Source organism: Pleurodeles waltl, chromosome 12 (genome assembly GCF_031143425.1).
Source record: "Pleurodeles waltl isolate 20211129_DDA chromosome 12, aPleWal1.hap1.20221129, whole genome shotgun sequence".
In the NCBI taxonomy this organism is placed as follows: Eukaryota; Metazoa; Chordata; class Amphibia; order Caudata; family Salamandridae; genus Pleurodeles; species Pleurodeles waltl.
The window spans coordinates 204,698,316-204,713,573 of record NC_090451.1 but is presented as its reverse complement, the minus strand read 5'-3'; the positions used below and the strand labels follow the sequence as shown (position 1 = coordinate 204,713,573).

Here is a 15,258-nt window from a genome sequence, read left to right as displayed (position 1 = left end):
CATTTTATTTTGGCCCTAAATATAGTCCCTGGGTAGTTGCAAACATTTTCTTAGGGGCCACAACGTGTGGTGTGTGGTGTGCCTGAGGGCCGCATTGATGGCAGCAGGATAGCAGGGTGGGCAGGGGGGTGATTGTAGGGGAAGCGATGCATGTACATGTAGTGGCTGAATTGCACAATGTGAAACCAGAAAACCTGGGCTCAATCCCGGCTTCCTCACTTGACCAAATTGTGTAATTTTAGGCAATTGTTTTATTTCTCTTAACCCTCCTTTTTCTTCATTATCACATAGAAGAAGGACCTTGAAATACATGGCTTCAGGATGTGCGCTGTATAAAACCTCCTCCTGTGTTTAGTTTAATAAACTTTAATGTTGTTAATGTATAATAGCAACCTAGGCCACCCAAAGAGAGCACAAAACAACTTACTTGTCTCTTAGTTCACTATTGGTCACGTTGTTGTCAGGGTGAAGGGGAGAGGCATGAATGTTTCTAAACTCATGCTTGAAAACTATTACTTTTTCAAAAATAGTTCTCGATGCAATCCTCTGATATAATCTGATGTATTAGGAGTGAAACAGTTTTGCGGTTTTTAATTTTTGAATCATGAAGAAACTTTATCATATTTTTACATGTTTTCTGCTAGATATCTTTAAAAATGAAGGTGTTCATGCATAAAGTTAAGTGTTGCAGAGCACCCTAGTTACTGCCTTTCATTAACAATAATTAACCTTTAACTATATGCTTGCCAGTTTATTTAATATATTTTAACATTAGAGCTGGGCCAAGGGAACAGCAGCCCGTAGCTGCTGTTGAGCAGAGGACGCATGTAAAGGTCAGGAGGGCGCATGTGGCCCCAGGGCCGTACGTTGAGTATCGCAGATATAGCCTATAATAGATAACTTTACAGCAAACTGCCCTTTCACAGCCCTTGAGGATACTGCTCCCATGGTTTTGAGATTGCCCTCCAATCCTTCAGAGTCCCTCCAAGACTTGGACCTGCCTCTTCCTCCTTCCACCCACCTCTTCCCTGTTCCTTGGGGTTCCAATTGAGCCCCATGACTAGCACTGCCCACTTCTGCAAGGAGTTTCTCTACCCCATCTCTTGGGATTTATTCCTCGTGTATGTCTTGGTACCTCTGTTCCAATGCCATTGGCCTCTCACTTACCCATCTCTTGGGTCTCCCCCTCGGCCCCATGACTTTCTTTGCTCCCTCCCCCATGGCTTGGAGAGCCCTCTATCCCATGCCATGTAATCGCTCTCGCCCTCAGGCGTTGGAACTCCCGTGCATTGTGACTGTCTGTCACCAGTGTCTTGGGGCAGCACTCTACCTCATACCTTAGGGTGTTCCTTGGCCTCATATCTAGGCCTGCAATGCCTCCAGGCCTTAGGTTCCCTTGGCCCCATACTTGTCAATGCTCCATCTCCTTGTCTTAGGGCTCCTATTGTCCCACCATCCTTTGAACCCCCCATTTCCTGTGTGAACAAAGACCCCAAGCTCACAGGGTGGTTCCAACCTCAAGAACCACGGCCTGGGAGAAGAATTGGATGGCGAGTGCCACAAGAACCTTGAGCACTCAACTAATAGAGCAGATATTTCTCCCCAATATTGAGTTCCTCCCCACTCAGTATCCCATGAAACCTGACTCATTTGACCACCTTGTTGAATCAAACATTGCAAGAACCTTATACCTGTTTAATCTGGAAACCTGCACTTCCTTTGTTTGTTCTTCTACAAATCCCCAATCAGTACATTGATCATTTGAGAGGGGTACGGTCAGATAACACACAGCAGCCTCAGTCCTGATGAAGGCACATCAAATTTAATAGGCACCAGTTACAATAGAAACATGTTAACATTATTTACTTGACTTACAGGGTCCCAGCCATCGTCTTGGTTTTAAATCACATGGCAGAAACAGTCTTGCCCCTGGCAGCGTGACTTGAGGTGGTGCACTGTCTGTACATGAGGGTAAAAGTGTAGTGATACCGTGTTAATGTATGAAGATATTGTTTAAGCAAACATGTCTGATTGACTCCCTCCTACACCCCAAGTCTAACCCGACTTTTTGAGGTCTCCACCTGACATGTGTTGCTGCATGTGACTAACTACTCCAGTGCTACAAATGCCCAAGCTGACTCTTAGAGGCTCTGACCTGACATTTGACTGAACCTGTTCTAGCACTGCGGGTCTTATGAAAGGTAGGGATCAGTGGAACTTGCGGAATTTGACACCACAAAATGTTGGTGAGTTTCAAAAAACACTCAGCGAAAGTCCACTGAGTTTCGCCAATGGGCAGAAATAGGCATGTTGTGTGGCTTGCACTGTGATTTGGCACTGGGAGCACAGTCAACAATTAAAAATCGGCGAGAACAGTACCATGCTGCACACCATACGGCGCAGTTACTCAAGTTGATTTTGCTGCTGCACTAGGAGATTTTCTACCTGAGCAGAAACCTTCTGACCATGAACAGTCATGGAGGAGGAAGACAAATCTCACTCACAGTCACCATCTTACCCTTCTGGAGCTCATGTGAGAAAGAATTCCACAATGTGGTAATTGGCGGAATATGACATGAACTATGTATTACAAGAGTAATGTGGAGTCGCAAAAATTTCACCAATTTCGCTGATGGAAAGAAATTATTTGTCTGATGAATGGCACAAGCCAGAAATGAAAAAATCTGCCCAAAACGACCAGCCTTTTCGAGGCACAAAGCATATATGTGACTGACAGCCCTTTCCCTGGCAGCCTGACCTGAGGTGGTGAACTCTTAGCAGCGATGTCAGGCATAAACTGTACCTATGACTGACAACCCTGCTCCTGTCAGCATGACCTGAGGTTCTGAGTTCTTCACAGATAGGTCAGGCAAAAAGAATACACATGATTGACAACCCTGCTCCTGTCAGCATGACCTGAGGTTCTGAGTTCTTCACAGATAGGTCAGGCAAAAAGAATACACATGATTGACAACCGTGCCACTTGCAGCATGACCTGAGCTGCTGAGCTCCTAGGCCCCATGTCAGGCTCCTCCCCCTGAAGAGTTTCTGGCACTGTATTGTATTGCAGCAATTATATAGCGCTTACTACATCAATGTGGGGCACTGAAGTGCATGCCTACATGAGTGGCATGCTACCCCATGTACGGTGTGTGGTTGGAAGGATGTTTATCTTGTTACGGTCCTATTGTGAAGTGTTTCTACATTGTGCGTGATGTCCACCGAGGTGCGGGTATCGTGTTATGGGGCGCAGCGCAGTGGAGTGCGTTGGATAATGAAGTGTAAGGAACAGATGCACAGTTTTATAGTTTTCACTGTGCTCTTAGCTTTGAGCAGCTCTGCGGGTCCTTTACGGGATTTCATATGATACAGTCTGCTTATCTGGTTACTGCTCTGGGTTTTCCAATCTGAGGTTTAGGCATTGTTGTGATCCTGTGTTGCCGTGGTTTGAGGAAGAGCGAACTGGAAAGATTTGTTGAGATGAGCATCTTTATTATCATCCCATAGCTGACTGTCTTTGTGAGATGTAAATAAGTGGTCAGATTGTATAACTATTTGGGACCTGCAATAAACAGAATATACTAAAAACCTCTGAAATGGCCTAGTAATGTGTGATAGATCTCTTCAGTTATCCATGCCTGTTCATTTGGTGATTTTTGTTTTGAGGCTGCACAGTGATGGGGATGGACAATCTTCATAGCAGATATGTATTACACAAATTTAATAGGTATAAATTACAATTTGTTCCTGAGTAGTATCGTTTTAGTATTTTTGTGGGCCATAACTGTTATATATGGAAGTACAGAACTATACCATGCCACAGGAAATCATAGGTCAACCCTTTTTTGCTTACCTGCATAATGAAAGAAGTTTGCTGGTTGAGCTGTTTGCAATTCTTGGGTTGTGAGCTGAGGATTGCACTTGAAGGTGTGACTGTTTCTGGGCTCTGTTGCCAGGATGCAGCTGGTACGGTTTTCTAGAAAATAGGTACATTTTCAACTGTCTTTTGAAGTGTATATGTCCTGGATCATTCTAATGCTGGCTTGTAATGAGTTCCAGAGCGTGGTGTCTTTTACTGAGAAAGCAGTGCCTCCTAGAGATGTCCTATTGTAAGGTGGTAGAACGATAAATGTTGCAAACTCGGAGCGCAGTGTTCTGTTCATTTTGTAGTGCTCAAATCAAACTTGTAGGTATAGTGGTCCTTTTCCATGGAAGGTTCTGTGGACAATGCAGTGTGCCTTGAACACTGCCCTGCTAGCTGTAGGTTGCTATTGGAGTGATTGCAAAGTGGGAGTCATGCCTCCTCTTTGGTGAAGGCAGAGAAGATGCCTTGCAGCAGCTTTTTAGATTAGGTTTATTTTGCATATAATTAATGTATGTGTGCCAAGGTATAGGCGGTTGGCATAGCCAAGATTGGAGAATGAGGATGGCTGGCAATTTATGTTGGTATGGAAAGTATGGAAGATGCAAAATAGTGTCTTCATTATGTAGAAGGCAGTCTTTGTGACGTTGTTTGTATGAGGTATCAAGTATTGGTGTGAATCCATGGTTACTCCTAGCTTTCTAACTTCTCTTGATGTTATCAGAGGTGCTTCAAGCTCCTTTGGCCATATGGCTTCAGGCTTGTAGTTTTGCATTTGTCCACATGTCATAATATCTGTCTTTGTGCTATAGAGCTTTAGATGGTTATTCATCATCCATATGTTTATAGCACAAAGGCAGGCATCAAGCTTTGAATTGTGGAGGTCTTCGGGGCTATCCATTTTTTAAATGATTTAAGTGTCATCTGCGTAGTTGGAACAGGTGAGGTTGCATGATTTCATGAGATTTAGTAAAGGGGTTAGGTAGATGTTGAATACCAGCGGGGATATGATGGACAATTGAGGAATGCCACAATTTTGTGTGTGAGAAAGTGACGTGAAAGGGGGTGACAGACTACACTTTGTCTGCGAGATGAAAAGCAGTCAATTGTAATGCATTTTCACTGATTCCAATATTGTGAAGTACTCGCAGTAGTGTGTAGTGGTGGACATTGTCAAATGCAGCAGATAAATCTAGAAGTATTAAGGCAGGAAATCTCTTTTTGTCCACTGTGAGTTACAGATCATCCCAGAAAGATATGATGGCTGACACTGTGTCTCTCCCGGCTTTGAAAAACAGACTGTTGGTCTGCCAGTAATCCATAATATTTGGTAGAGGTAGAGAACTGAAAAAACACTGCTTTTCCAAAATTTTCCTAAGAGTGGTCTATGTGCTATGGGCCTGTAGTTTGCTGGATCAGATGGGTTGAGGAAAGATCTGCTGTAGGAGGTTTTGAGCTCAGGTGGGAATTAACATATTTCTAGGGGCTTGTTGACTAGGCATCTGGCTAATGCTCCTGCACAGGTTGAGTAAAAGATATCTTTAAAAAGACTTGATAGTGCTGAGTCTTATGGTAAACCTGATGGTCTGGCTGAAAAGATATCAAGGAAATCTTTTTGAAACAGGGTATTGAAGGTATGCATTGATGAATGGTTATTGGTGTCTCTTTCTGTGTTGGTTAGATCACGTATTCTTGTTGTGTTGTAAGCGTTCTCTGGGTGATTTTCAACTTTAGTAATTTATTTATTAGATCAATTAATTGGAGATGTTGTTACAGAAGTCTTGTGAGTGTGGCTTTTCTGTATTTAGGCACTCAGGATTATGGACTTCTGTAAGGATTTTATAGAGTTCTTTAGAAGGGCAGTCTGCAACAGTTATGAGCTTAGAGTAGTGGTGTATTTTTGTAGTTCTGAAGGCTCAATTGTAGGCTCTGTTATAGTGCTGTAGCATGTTTTTGACTGTTTCTTTTGATTTTCTTTAGCTTTTGATGTTGTTATTAGCTCATGTTGTGTTCTTTTTGTGGTCAACTCTGGATGTGTTTTTTTGTTGGTATATGTTTGTCTAGTGCAGTAGAGATTCAGTTGTAGAAGATATGTATGGCTTCTGCCGACATGTTTATTGCGGTGTTTTCAAGGTGAGTGTTAAATTGCTGGTTGTTTAGTTTGTTCCATTGTCTATACAAACATTTGTTGTTGGTTTTTGTTTTCTTTGAAGTGTTATTATTGATAGGTGTGTGGATCTTGAAAGGGATGATGTTATGGTCACTCCGGTTTATGAGAGAGTTGTATGTAACTGTGCCTTGTTCTAATGGTGCAAATATGACATCTAGGATTATGTCCTGCACATTGAGTTGGACCAGAAACAATTGAAGGGTTCAAGATTGCTTGTGATAACTGTGGTTGTTGTTAGATTCTTCTTGTCAACCCATATGTTGAGATCTCCTAGAATGTATAGGTTTAGGTGGCCCAGGTGGTTGTTGGTTCATGTATCATGTAGGACATCTTTAAAGTTGCCATTGCTGCATGGTTGTCTACATATTGAGAGGAAGGATTAGGTAATAGTTGGATTTGTGGTGTGTTTTTTAGGGATGACAGCTAGGCCTCTTCAAATGCACATTTTAAGAATAGTAAAAGAGTTTATTACAGAGTGCTTCAACAGCACTTTTGTCATTCTAAGTGTTGAAAATAACAGATTTTGCTACTACCATGATAATGGATTTACCAACCAGCAAGGATGGAAGGCTGAAGTGGCCTTGCTGTGATCCACACCGCTCACATTCAGAGGGCCATGCTTTTAAGCATTGAACATTAATTCACTGAGCCATCTTCATTCCACTGCTGTGCATCTTTCTATTGTACATATGAACTTTGTAGACAAATGTGTCATACATTGACCCTTTCCTGCTACATATGCAAACTTAGGAAAGGTTCCAAGTGTGCACTCTATTGAGGAGCAATACTTTTAAGCTGGCGTCATGGCTGATTGAAGGACATGGCCACTGGGCGAAACACTCAGTGACAGTGGACCCTAGCCACTTTCTCTTACCTTTTATATAGAATGAACCACACCATTGCCACATCAGAGCACTTTATACAGCGGCAGTCATCTACACACTGAAAAAGTAGCAAACAGGACATGAGTGGATAACTTGTAGAAGTTTAAATAGATACAGAAGTACACTGGATAAGTTTCAGTTAACAACGTGCAGATAACAAGTGCATGGGTTAGCTATGTTACGCAATCAAGTTTCTCCACAGAGTATCTTTGCAAAGTGAATCCTCCAGACTAACGAATGAAACTAAGAGAATATTCAACTAATGGCTTGATAAATTTGTTCTTGTTTAAAGTAGTCAGGGAAATCTCAGCTCAGGAAAAGACTCTTTTATAAAGAGAGCGAACTATTTGTGATATATATATATATATCTTTCCATAGAAAAAGCATTTTTTGACTCACTTATATCTTTGGCACCGCTTGACAAATCTTCACAAACTTTTCTTTAAAAAGTGCCCCGGTAATCGGGGTCGAGAAAAAGTGGGCGGGTCAAAAAAGTTGCATTTCCCATGTTAATTCCCATAGGACATTTAGACACCACTACAGCTCGAACCACTGGACGGAATTACATCAAATTTGGCAGAAAGCTAGCTTTTGGTATGCAAATTACACTTTCACTTTTGGTGTAAATCCACCCAGTAGTTTTTTAGATAATAAAGGATATCCAAATTTGTATAACTGTGATCGCAGAAAATTTGAGACTATTCGTGAATTTTCATAAATGTGCGTGTAAATAGAAGCACTGTAATTGGCTAGCCACAACCTGAACAGAAAGTTGTGGCCGCAATCTTAGATCACAGTCTCTGGGGCTGAAAAACAAAATGAAAAGTATCACAAGCGGTCAGGGTGGTGGTACTCTGACCCCAGGAGTGTGATATAGGGGTGTTTGAGGATCAAATTATGGGTTTAAAATGATTTTTCTTCACCATGCGTGATATTCACGATTAATCGAGATTATTCAAGATTAATTGAGAATAATCATGAATAAACAAAAAAGGTTTACAGACTCATTCATACACTAATTCACTCACACATGCACTCAGAGACTCATATGCCCACTCACACTCAGACATTCATGCACACACTCAGACCAACTCATAGACTCCCACACCCACTTTCAGACCCAGACACTCATGCACACACTCACAAACCCACTCAGACCCTCATGCACCTACTCACAGACCCACTCAGACACTGACGCACCCACTCACACACCCACTCAGACACTGACGCACCCACTCACAAACCCAAACAGACCCTAACGCACCCACTCACAGACCCACTCAGACACTCATTCACCCACTCACAAACCCACTCAGGCCCTCATGCACCCACTTTCACACCCAGACAGACACTCTCACAACCAGAACCACCCTCTCACTCCTATTCTCACACAAAGTGAGATAGACTGTCCGGCTGTGCATGGTGCAGGGTTCAGTTGTTATGGGGTTTGGGTGGTTATAGGAGTTTGCCTGCTCAGGCCTGTGGCCACATCTTGAAACCCACGGCTAAAGGTTGTGCTTAGTGTGAGGTTGGGTTTTTATTGGTGTTGGCCGCAGGGCCTGGCCTGTAGCCAATCACCACTGCGCACGGTCAAAGGCCGTGAGCATCTGTAGTTGGATTAACGTATAGTAATAAAAATTACTTTACGTTAAAAAAACATGGAAATTCACTGAAAAAAACTAAGATTACAGGGACGTTATAGTTAGGAAACAGAATTTAAAAAACCTTAGAAATTCACTTAAAAAAACAAAGGTTACAGGGACTTTATAGTTAGGTTCTGAATTTACTGGTACAAAACCACAGAAATTAGTCAGTTATAGTTACCTGGTGAGGGCGCGAGTTATTGTTACCTTAGGGCGCGAGTTATAGTTACTTGAAAGACCTCTAACTATAATTGCTGAATTTCTCTGGTTTTGTACGAGTAAATTCAGAACCTAATTATAACGTCCCTGTAACCTTTGGTTTTTGAAGTGAATATATATATTTTTTTTTTCCCCTCCACCACATCACCCAGATTGGGGTAGAGGTTCTGCCAGTTTCAGCTATTGGTTTACCTCAGTGTGAATGACACATTCGGCTCTTGCACAATGAGCTCTTGGACATAAAAGTAGTCCTCTTGTCTGTGGCGGCCGATAGTTTTAGGAGGCAGGGGGGCGGGCGGGAAGCACACATACTCATTCTTTGACACACACACACGCACACACATCCATTAACAACACTCATCAACATTCAAACATACACGCATGCACCAAACATTCATTTAAAAAGATAACACACACTTACCTTCAGCCTCGAAGGTCAGAGGAGGGTTGGGACTGCTGCCTTCCCTCTCTGTCTGACCTCAGCCAATGAGGGAAGGCAGCAGTCCCAACTTCGTCACAGTGTGGGATGGGGACAGTGAGACTGCTGATCCCACCCCACTCTGTGACAAAGTGTCCCTGATTGACACTCGCCCTGGGCGCTCCAGGGCTTAAACCTGAAGAGCCCAGGTCGAAGTCAATGGGTGACACTTCCCTTGTTACCCGGGGAGGGCCTTGAGGCACCTTTGCTGAGCCTAGAAGATCACGCCCACAGAAGCTGTGACCTCTTCAGCCCAGCAAAGTTCAGCTCAGGCACCCAGGAGTCTGCGCAAATCGCGAATGTCTGCTCGTGGCTGCCTGACCTGAACATGAAGAGTGTCTGTCAGGCTGACCTTTCTTTAGTCTGACCGGCACTCTTCATGAGGTGCAAAAGGTGGGGGGGGGGAGTGGCCCCATCCACCCTAAAGGACGGGCTGCGCCTGCCTCTTGTACAGGTTCACAAAAAAAATTCACAAACATTTGCCAATGACGGTTTGAAGGATGTAGGAGGTTCTTGGCCAAATACTGTTCCGGGTCCTTGGTGCAGCCCCTGAGAAGGATTGGCTGAGAGTCTTTTGTTCCTTATATTTTGAGATTTCTACATTAAGCATGTGTTTGGTGCTTGAGTTCAATTTTTTACCTAGCATGTTTGGTTTCCACGCTAGGTATGATGGTGATTTACGGGAAGGGCTTTGTGTGTGCTATATGCAGTCCTAAGAATGCATTTTCTCTCCACTGGAATCTAATTTATAAATTGCAGAATGTGATGAGATGCCCCTGAGTCTCCCATATCTCACAGATATCCATTTGTCTTGGGCTGCATAAGGACCTCCTGATGGATTCAGGGCCCTCTAAGGAGTCTCTCCAAGCCACAGGGTCCCGAGGCTAGGATGCAAGTGACACTGTACTTAAGTCTGAATCAGCTTTGTAGCTAATGTGAACAGCGTCCAATCAAAACCCAGATTTCACTTTATTTTCAGTCACCGGTTTGTTACAAAGAGGCATTATTCTACGCTTCCCAATGAGCCCAGGGAAATCAGGGCACAGACTTATCAAGGTTTGGATGTTTGCCCTTACACTTATTTCAATACTACGCCTTTTCATTCAACTTGATGGAAGTATTGGAAGTGTTTCAATACAATGATTTTCTAGCATTATATGCCTGCTTGAGATATCTTTCGATGGGGACTCACAGTTATAATGACTTGTTTCTACCTGTAACCAGTCAGCTCCTTTATTCTTCTAACGGCTTAAGAGTTACCTATCAGCATTTGAAACGTCTATGGAACTTTTGTGGTCAGCCTTGAAAAAGTCACAGTAAGTGACGAAACACGTGTCGGCTCTTGGACCTTTATGCAATAAATGGACGGATTACCTCCCAGTTCTCTACGCATCCTTACTTTAACGGGATTGTCTAAATATGTTGTGTACTCTCTGAAACGTGTGCAGGAGGTTTATGTTGTTTATGAATTTGTATCGGTCTCTCTGAGATTAATATTAGAAAAGCTCTGGTACTAGGGCATCTATTACCTAACCAGCACCGTTCATGTACCATTTCCTTGTATATTTACTTCCACTACTACCTAGCTCTTGTTATTGTTATAACGAGGGTTTGCCACCAGCCATATTACATGCATGTCATGTTGCATTTGTAATTGAGTGGGAAGCGTTTCGTTTTAGAAGGTGGTTTAGGTCGTGCCCCTATGGATCGCGTATCTTAGAATATGGTAGACAGAAATATTACCTGACATAAAGATTGTGCCCTAAATATAACTACGAAATATTGTCCCATTGTATGTAGATGTTGTTTTATTACCTCCAATGGGGTGATATGTTGTAGAGGTATTGCAGACCCGATATTTAAATCAACGATTACAATGATGTTTTGGCACTACTCCGTCCCACGGAAGCATAAGGCTGCAATCAGTACACATTGTTACACGTGTTTACGTACTGTGTAATATCAGCAAAAATCCTATTCAAATTCGATCTACACATTGCACTGTATGACCTTCACAAAAATCAGTGGCAGTCTCGCTACCCCCCTTATCCGGGCCTTGCTCGTGGTGAAGTTGACCCCAGTATTTTGGGGCACTTTACGCATCTGCGGGCCATCGCCGGAGGAGCAGCAGTCATTCTGTGATGGCGGTTAGAGGGGGCTTTTCCCCACTCTGTGCACTGCAATCGGCCTTTCAATCACACACTCACTCGTGGATGCCCGGTGCCTCGAAGCCATTTGGAGAGGGCAGGAGTGGGTCGGGTCTGAAGAGGGCCTCAGTTTGGGAAGCGGGCGGTAATAAACCAGTTGACAGGAAGGGTCCCTGTTGGAGCCACCCAGGCCTGGTAAATAAATCTCACTGACAGGGCACTTATTCGTCAATAATTACCCCACACCCTGCTGTGACCTCCCTACACATTACAGAACATTCTCGTGCTGTCCGTGTGCCTATGTTTAAATCAAATACATGCCATAGACCCGATTAAGGTGGGTGATTCCCGATTTTTTAAACCGCAAATGGCTTTATTTCGGCTGTCTCAAGCCTGAAATTGCCTCTGCTTCTGTAGTCTCCCGATTATGAGTTTTTCAAACTCTCTCACTTTTCCCTTTTAAAAATTTGGCATGTTTGATATCACTATTTTAGAACGCAATCAACACAGTTTCTTTTGTTTTCCCTTTTCAATAAATAACCAACTCTTGGAGAGTTTTTCATTTCTACATTTAGTCCGGGCGACAGGTTTGTTTGTTTACGGTTTAGCACCAGCAGGTGGTTCTATAGATAGCCGCATTAAAAAACATGAAAACTAAGACAAAGTCTGTATTTGTATTAGATTTGAAAATGCAAATAAAACGTGAAACGTGGAAGAAATCGCTGCTCCAGCGGCAGCAGGCTCCCGACCGGCTGCTGGCAGGAGGTGGCCAGTGAGCACCGAAGTTACCCGCACGTCTCTTAAATATTTAGCAGGTCCAGAGACCGCGTGTTATTGGGCAGCTCTAGTTGTGGGGGGTCGGGTGGCCACTCCCTCCCGCTCTGTTTTCTCTTCCAGGGATCCCTGGATTTCACAGCGCATTCCTGCAGGGCTCCATCAGCCCTGGTCTGGAGCCAAGCCCGGGGTGTTTGGGAAGCAGGCAGTGGGGACCGTGCATGGAATGTACTGCGCGAACAGCGTCCTGCAGTGAGACAGCGCCCCCTGCAGGCAGACACGGGTTAATGGGCGCCCAGTGGAGCACGGTTTAATAGCTGCTCAGACCCTGTGTGTGGTGGGTGCACTGCAGCTCGGGCACACACTGGGAGGAAGATACAGGCGGCGGAGGGCGTGGACCCTACGACCCCCACCGCCCCCCACTCCAGCTCAAAGCAGGAACGTGCATGACGCCCACACACCCTGCAGTGCAAACCCTGGAGACAGGACTCTGAAAATAAATTCAGAGTTTAGCGGATGGGATGTTCTTCCGGGTTGTGACCCTCCCACGGCTGGAAAAGTAACTGGTGTCAAAGATAACCAGGGGGACACTAGCCTGGGGCATCTTTTCAGGGCGGACAGAGAGGGGTTCCCCTAAGAGGAGCGCCTTCCTAAGGTGGGGGAGGGTAAATGAAATCTGCCAGTTATAGTATATGTTTCTATATTACTCTGCACGTGGGTATGCGGTCTTGAACAATAAGAAGCTCGAGGAGGGCTCGGGGACACGCAAAGAAAGACCCCTCTCCCAGATCCAATGAGGTTCCCTCTCGCAGGTCGAAGGCACAGAGTCCTGGAACCGGCATCCTGAAAGCTCAGCCAAGCAGAGACGGGGAAAGCGCGAGGGATAGAATGTTTCCCCCCAAGAAAAAGACAAGAGAGCGAGAGTTGTCTGGTGGGAGGTGGGGGGTGGCACCGAGGGAGGGGGCCTCTGCTAACTTGTCAGGCAGATTAGAACATAGTGTGGATTCTGAGAGCAGATGGCGCTTTAAAGAGACAGGGAGGGAGAGGGAGAGGGGGAGGGGGAGCGAGCGGGAGACTGTCAGCATCTGACTGGGGGCAGAGGGGAAGCAGGGGAGAGGCGCAGACGAGAGGAGACGGAGGGAGGGAGGAGGCAAAAACAACGGAGGGGAGGGGAGAAGAACCAAAAAAAAGCGAACACTGGCCGAGGAAGCAGCCCCGCAGCTCCGAAGGATGCGCACGACCCCCAAAGCTCTTCTGGCCTCCAGTGACCGCAGCAGGGGTTGGGGTCCTGCAAGGGAGCTGCAGGAGGCCGGGAAAGCGGACCGCCCCTGACAGCACTGCGAGATCACCGGGCAGAGGCACAGCTCCAAGGAGTGTGGAGGGACAGCACGGCAGGACCCCACAGCATCACAGCTCGGGGAGGCAGGACCAGAGCACCCCGCAGCAGCACTGGCCGGGGCACCAGAAGACAGAGCACCCCAGCAGGGGCGACTGGGGGACAGGAGGACAGAACACCCCGGCATCCGAGCATAGGGGAGAAAGGCACAGGTCCCAGACAGGGGAGCTCCGGGCTTCACGGCGCCTGGGAGGGAAAGAAGCGAGAGTTTCACAGCGCTAGAGCCCGGTACAGGAAGCTGGAGTCCCGCAGCATCAGCCCTTGGAGGGGCGCGAAGATAAATCTCGGCGGCATCAGATCTTGGAAGGACGAAAAGACAGAGATTCACAGCATCCGCGCACGGTGCGGAAACCACAGCTCCAAAGCCTCAAAGTCTGGTGGGACAGAAACACGGAGGTCCCCCAGCACCAGAGCCCGGGGCAAACAGTCAGAGCTCGTCAGGACCGGCGTTTGGAGAGACAGCAAGAGAACCTGAGCTTCAGGGCCTGGAGAGACAGAAGGGCATAGCGGCTAAGCATCAGAGCCCGCAGCGGCAGAAACACAGATCTCCAAGCGTCAGAGACCGGAGAGACAGAAAGCTCGTCTTCCGAAGAAGTTGTTGGTCAGTTTGTGTCATTTGAACTTTGGAGTTCATTTCTCGGCAGCTCTCATCCTGTCTGCTGTGATCTCACAGATTTCTGCTCGCCCTCCGAGCAGACCCCCGGGGCTGGATGTCTAGGCAGATAAGGGTCTGAAGGATGCTGCCTAAGGGGGAGGGGGCAGGAGGCTGTCCGCGGGAGAGGCGGTGAAGCACGACCCCCGGGGGTTCAAACTCTTCAAACCAAAGACCTGAGCGGCCCAAGACCCTGGATTTACAAAACCTCACACACTCGAGCGCTCCTTGCTGGCGGCACAGAGGGGCAGCTGGGCGCCGAGAGAGGCGTGCTGCGCCTGAAGTCTGCCGGGACGGCACGAGGCGCTGGGATCGACAAGGATCCGGTCTGCTGCCCGATCTGCTCCTGGATTCACAGCAGCCAAGTTCGGGTCCACTGTCGGGTTCCAGGCCCGGGAACATGGCCGAAGGACAGATGTCCCCGCAGCCCGAGCTGACTGCCTGAGCTTCAGCCCTCCATTCCCCTCACTGGACACCGGAACCCTGAGACCCGGCACTCCCCGCTGCTGGTGGATTCACACATATCTTCTTATAAAACAGCTCCTGGATTCCCTGTCTTTTTTCTCGTGATTGTGAAATTACCTCACAGCCCGTTTCGACCTCAGGACAGACAGTAAGTTACTGTTTCAATATAATGTACCTTCTAGATTAATGCAACCCTCTCAATATGAACACCACGTGTGACCAGGATTGGCTGGGAGTGCTTTCACGAGGCCCTGGTATACGATTCTATACTATTCTATGTATATAGCGCTAAAATTGGGGATTACCGAGGTGATATGTCGCTAAAGTAGCTCAGCGGCGTGTGCGCTTGCTGCAGAGGAGGGTGTGTGTGATTTGCACATTCGAGTTCCAGCGATGTCAACTCACTCTTTTATCCTTCTGATGTCAACAAAATGAGTTCAATTCGTTAATGATAGTTGTATTTTTTTAAAGTTACCTTGTGAATTAACAGTTGTATAGTTCCCAATCTGCCATCGGTGTGGTATCCCAACGCCTTTCCATAGTACACGCATGTCTTTCAAAACGTTGT

At 46.0% G+C, this 15,258-nt stretch overlaps 1 protein-coding gene across 1 annotated transcript in view; it reads left to right on the top strand.

Moving 5' to 3' along the window:
* The first annotated feature begins 13,231 nt into the window (after positions 1-13,231).
* The window catches only part of CBFA2T3 (CBFA2/RUNX1 partner transcriptional co-repressor 3), a 115,911-nt gene continuing 113,884 nt past the window's right edge, over positions 13,232-15,258 (top strand). Inside the window, exon 1 of the mRNA XM_069215978.1 lies at positions 13,232-14,838. The gene's annotated coding sequence lies outside the window, so the exon portion shown is untranslated. The remainder of the gene's footprint in view (positions 14,839-15,258) is intronic.